The sequence below is a fragment of the Capra hircus genome, chromosome 2, assembly GCF_001704415.2.
Source record: "Capra hircus breed San Clemente chromosome 2, ASM170441v1, whole genome shotgun sequence".
Taxonomy (NCBI): Eukaryota; Metazoa; Chordata; class Mammalia; order Artiodactyla; family Bovidae; genus Capra; species Capra hircus.
Window position 1 is genome coordinate 107,311,521 of NC_030809.1, and position 6,000 is coordinate 107,317,520.

A 6,000-nucleotide genomic window follows, 5' to 3' on the forward strand; every position below is an offset into this window, starting at 1 on the left:
TAAATGCTCCAACCAAAAGACACAGACTGGCTGAATGGATACAGAAACAAGACCCATATATATGGTGCCTATAAGAAACCCACTTCAGACCTAAACACACATTTAGACTAACAGTGAGAGGATGGAAAAATATATTCCATGCAAATGGGAAGCAAAGGAAAGCTGGAGTAGCAACCCTCATATCAGACAAAATAGACCTTAAAATAAAGATTACAAGAGATAAGGAAGGACACTACACAATGATCAAGGGATCAATCCAAGAGGAAGATATAACAGCTGTATGCACCCAACAAAGGAGTACCTCAATACATAAGACAAACACTAACAGACATAAAAGGAGAATTTGACAGCAACACAATAATACTAGGAGACTTTAACACCTCACTCACACCAATGGACGATCATCAAAACAGAAAATTAATAAGGAAAAACAAATCTTTAATGATACTTTAGATGAGATGGATCTCATTGATATCTTCAGGACATTCCATGCAAATGCAGAAGAATATACCTTCTTCTCAAGTGCACATGGAACATTCTCCAGGAATGACCATATCTTGGCTCACAAATCAAACCTCAGTAAAATCTTCTCTGACAACAATGCTATGAGACTAGATAACAATTACAAGAAAAAAAAAAACTGTAAGAAACACAAATACATGGAGAATAAACAACACATTTCTAAATAGCCAACAAGTTATTGAAGAAATCAAAAGGAAAATCAAAAAAATTCAGAAACAAATGACAATGAAAACATGACAACTCAAAATCTATGGGATACGGTAAAGCAGTTCTAAGAGGGAAGTTCATGGCAATATAATCCTAGCTCAAGAAACAAGAAAAACATCAAATAGACAACCTAACTTTGCACCTAAAACAACTGGAAAAACAACCCAAAAAACCCCAAAAGTAGTAGAAGGAAAGAAGTCATAAAGATCTGAGCTGAAATAAATCAAAAAGAGATGAAAGAAACAATAGTAAAGATTAATAAAAACTAAAAGCTGGTTCTTTGAGAAGATAAACAAAATTAACAAACCTTTAGCCACATTCATCAAGAAAAAAAGAGAGAAGAATCAAATTAATACAATTAGAAATGAAAAAGGAGAGATTACAACAGACAAGGCAGAAATACAAAGGATTTTAAGAGACTATTATTAACAATTATATGGCAATAAAATGGATAACCTGGAAGAAATGAACAAATTCTTAGAAAAGTTCAATCTTCCAAGACTGAACCAAGAAGAAATAGAAACTATGAACAACCCAATTACAAGCACTGAAATTGAAACCGTGATCAAAATTTCCCAAAAAACAAAACCCCAGGATCAGATGGTTTCACAGGAGAATTCTATCAACCATTTAAAGAAGAGCAGAGCTAATGCCAGAGAAGGCAGTGGCACCCCACTCCAGTACTCTTGCCTGGAAAATCCCCTGGATGGAGGAGCCTGGTGGACTGCAGTCGATGGGGTCGCTAAGAGTCGGACACGACTGAATGACCTCACTTTCACGTTTCACTTTCATGCATTGGAGAAGGAAATGGCGACCCTCTCCAGTGTTCTTGCCTGGAGAATCCCAGGGATGGAAGAGCCTGGTGGGCTGCCATCTATGGGGTCACACAGAGTCGGACACGACTGAAGTGACTTAGCAGCAGCAGCAGAGCTAATGCGTATCCTTCTAAAACTCTTTCAAAAAATTGCAGAGGAAGAAACACTTCCAAACTCATTCTACAGGGCCACCATCACCCTGATACCAAAACCAGACAAAGACAACACACAAAAAAGAAAACTACAGGCCAATATCACTGATGAACATAGACGCAAAAGTCCTCAACAAAATTTTAGCAAACAGAATTCAGCAACACATCAAAAAGCTCATATACCATGATCAAGTTGGGATTATTCCTGGAATGCAAGGATTCTTCAATATATGCAAATCAATCAATGTGATACACCACATTAACAAACTGAAAGATAAAAATCATATGATAATCTCAATAGATGCAGAAAAAAACCTTTGACGAAATTCAGCACCACTTTGTGATTAAAACGCTTCAAAAAAAAAAGGTCGTAGAAGGAATCTACCTCAACATAGTAAAGGCCATATATGATAAGCCTAAACAAACATTATCCTCAATGGTAAAAACTGAAAACATTCCCCCTAAGATCAGAAACATAACAAGGGTGTCCAATTTCACCACTGTTATTCTACATAGTTTTGTAAGTCCTAGCTACAGCAATCAGAGAAGAAAAAGAAATAAAAGGAATCCAGATCAAAAAAGAAGTAAAACTCTCACTGTTTGCAGATGACATGATACTGTACATAGAAAATCCTAAAGATAGTATCAGAAAATTACTAGAGCTCTAGTAAATCAGCGAGTTTAGCAAAGTTGCAGGATACAAAATCGATACACAGAAATCACTTGCATTTCTATATACTAACAAGGAAAAATCAGAAAGAGAAATTAAGGAACCAATCCCATTCACCAATGCAACAAAAAGAATTAAATATCTAGGGATAAACTTATGTAAGGAGACAAAAGAACTGTACACAGAAAATTATGAGACACTAATGAAAGAAATCAGAGACAACATAAACAGATGGAGAGATATTCCATGTTTCTGGGTAGGAAAAATCAATATTGTGAAAATGACTATACTACCAAACACAATCTACAGATTCAATGCTGCTGCTGCTGCTGCTAAGTCATTTCAGTCGTGTCTGACTCTGTGCAACCCCCATAGAAGGCAGCTCACCAGGATCCTCTGTCCCTGGGATTCTCCAGGCAAGAATACTGTAGTGGGTTGCCATTTCCTTTTCCAAGGCATGCATGCATGCTAAGTTGCTTCAGTCTTGTCTGACTCTGTGCGACCCCGTAGATAGCAGCCCACCAGGCTCCTCTGTCCACAGGATTCTCCAGGCAAGAACACTAGAGTGAGTTGCCATTTCCTTCTCCAGATTCAATGCAATCCCCATCAAATTACCAATGGCATTTTTCACAGAACTGAAACAAAAAAATTTCACAATTCATATGGAAACACAAAATTCCCTAAAAAGCCAAAGCAGTCTTGAGAAAGCTCCAAATGGAGCTGGAGGAATCAACTTTCCTGACTTCAGATTATATTACAAACTATAATCATCAAGACAGTAGAGTAGTGGCACAAAAACAGAAATATAAGCCAATGGAAAAAGATAAAAAGCCCAGAAATAAACCTATCAACCTATGGGTACCTTACTTTTAACAAAGGTGGCGAGAACATACAATGGGGCAAAAACAGCCTCCTCAATAAATGGAGCTGGGAAAACTGGACTGCTACATGTAGAAGAATGAAATTAGAACACTTCCTAACACCACATACAAAGATAAACTCAGAATGGTTTAAAGACCTACATGTAAGACCAGAAACTATAAAATTCTTAGAGGAAAATGTAGGCAGAACATTTGATGACATAAATCAAAGCAAGATCCTCTATGACCCACCTCCTAGAGTAATGGAAATAAAAACAAAAGTAAAAAAAGTGGGACCTGATTAAACTTAAAAGCTTTTCAACAGCAAAGGAAACTATAAGCAAGGTGAAAAGAAAACCCTCAGAATGGAAGAAAATAATAGCAAATGAAGCAACTGATAAAGGATTAATTTCCAAAGCATACAAGCAGCTCATACAACTCAATGCCAGAAAAACAAACAATCCAATCAAGAAGTGTGGAAAAGACCTAAACAGACATTTCTCCAAAGAAGATGTACAGATGGCCAGCAAACACATAAAAAGATGCTCAACACGGCTCATTATAAGATAAATGCAAATCAAAACTACAATAAGGTATCACCTCACACTGGTCAGAATGGCCATCATGAAAAAGTCTAGAAACAATAAATGCTGGAGAGGGTGAGGAGAAAAGGAAACACTCTTGCACTGTTGGTAGGAATGTAAATTGATACAGCCACTATGAAAGATGGTATGGAGATTACTTGAAAAACTAGGAATAAAACCACCATACGACCCAGCAATCCCACTCCTACATTTCTTCCAAGGAGTAAGAGTCTTTTAATTTCATGGCTGCAGTCACCATCTGCAGTGATTTTGGAAGTCCAAATATTGCTTTATTTAGTAATGAGTATTGGTTAACTCTAATTATGACAAAATCTTTCAGCTAAATAAATGGACCCAAAGTTATGACCAACCTAGTCAGCATATTCAAAAGCAGAGACATTACTTTGCCAACTAAGGTCCGTCTAGTCAAGGCTATGGTTTTTCCAGTGGTCATGTATGGATGTGAGAGTTGAACTGTGAAGAAGGCTGAGCGCTGAAGAATTGATGCTTTTGAATTGTGGTGTTAGAGAAGACTCTTGAGAGTCCCTTGGACTGCAAGGAGATCCAACCAGTCCATTCTAAAGGAGATCAGCCCTGGGATTTCTTTGGAAAGAATGATGCTAAAGCTGAAACTCCAGTACTTTGGCCATCTGATGTGAAGAGTTGACTCATTGGAAAAGACTCTGATGGTGGGAGGGATTGGGGGCAGGAAGAGAAGGGGACGACAGAGGATGAGATGGCTGGATGGCATCACTGACTCGATGGCCGTGAGTCTGAGTGAACTCCAGGAGATGGTGATGGACAGGGAGGCCTGGCGTGCTACGATTCATGGGGTCGCAAAGAGTCAGACACGATTGAGCAACTGAACTGAACTAAAGTACAGATAAACACACAAATCTAAATTCAATAAATATTCTTGTTTTTTGCAAAGGGGGTATTAGTTTGCTAGGGCTGCCATAACTAAGTACCACAGACTGGAGTCATTTAAATAACAGAAATCTCACAATTCTGGAAGCTGAAGTCCAAGATAAAGTTGGAAACAATTTTTTTTTTTTTTTCCTGAGGCCTCTCTATTTAGCTTTAAATGGTTACCTTCTCTCTGTCATGGTCTTTCTTTTGTATAGATCTATGTCCCGATTTCTTCCACTTGTAATGACGCCATTCATACTGGATTAGGGTCCATCTTAATGACCTGTTTTACATTAATTACCACTTCAAAGACCCAACATCCAAATATAGTAACTTTTCCAGGTAATGAGTGTTAGGACTTCAACATATTGTCTTAGGGGGACACAACTCAGTCCATAACAGCAGTAATACATTTTACCTTGATACTTTTTAAAAATATATGTCTATGAATATTATGAATAATTTTTCATTCAATTTTCACTCAAAATTCTCAATAATTTTCTCTAATTTATATCACAGAATTATGTTACATATGGATTTATGCTTTCAGTTCAGTTCAGTTGCTCAGTCGTGTCCAACTCTTTGCGACCACATGGACTATAGCACACCATGCCTCCCTGTCCATCACCAACTCCTGAATGTTACCCAAACTCATGTCCATTGAGTCAGTGATGCCATCTAATGACCTCATCCTCTGTCGTCCCCTTATCCTCCTGCCCTCAATCTTTCCCAGCATCAGGGTCTTTTCCAATGAGTCAGCTCTTTGCATCAGGTGACCAAAATATTGGAGTTTCAGCTTCAACAAAAGTCCTTCCAATGAACACTCAGGACTGATCTCCTTTAGGATGGACTGGTTGGATCTCCTTGCAGTCAAAGGGACTCTCAAGAGTCTTCTCCAACACCACAGTTCAAAAGCATCAGTTGTTCAGTGCTCAGCTTTCTTTACAGTCCAACTCTCATATCCATACATGACTACTGGAAAAATCATAGCCTTGCCTAGATGTACCTTTGTTGGCAAAGTAATGTCTCAGCTTTTGAATATGCTGTCTAGGTTAGTCATAACTTTCCTTCCAAGGAGTAAGTGTCTTTTAATTTCATGGCTGCAATCACCATATACAGTGATTTTGGAGCCCCCCAAAATAAAGTCAGCCACTGTTTTCAATGTTTCCCCATCCATTTGCCATGAAGAGATGGGACTGGATGCCATGATCTTAGTTTTTTTAATATTGAGCTTTAAGCCAAACTTTTCACTCTCCTCTTTCATTTTCATCAAGAGGCTCT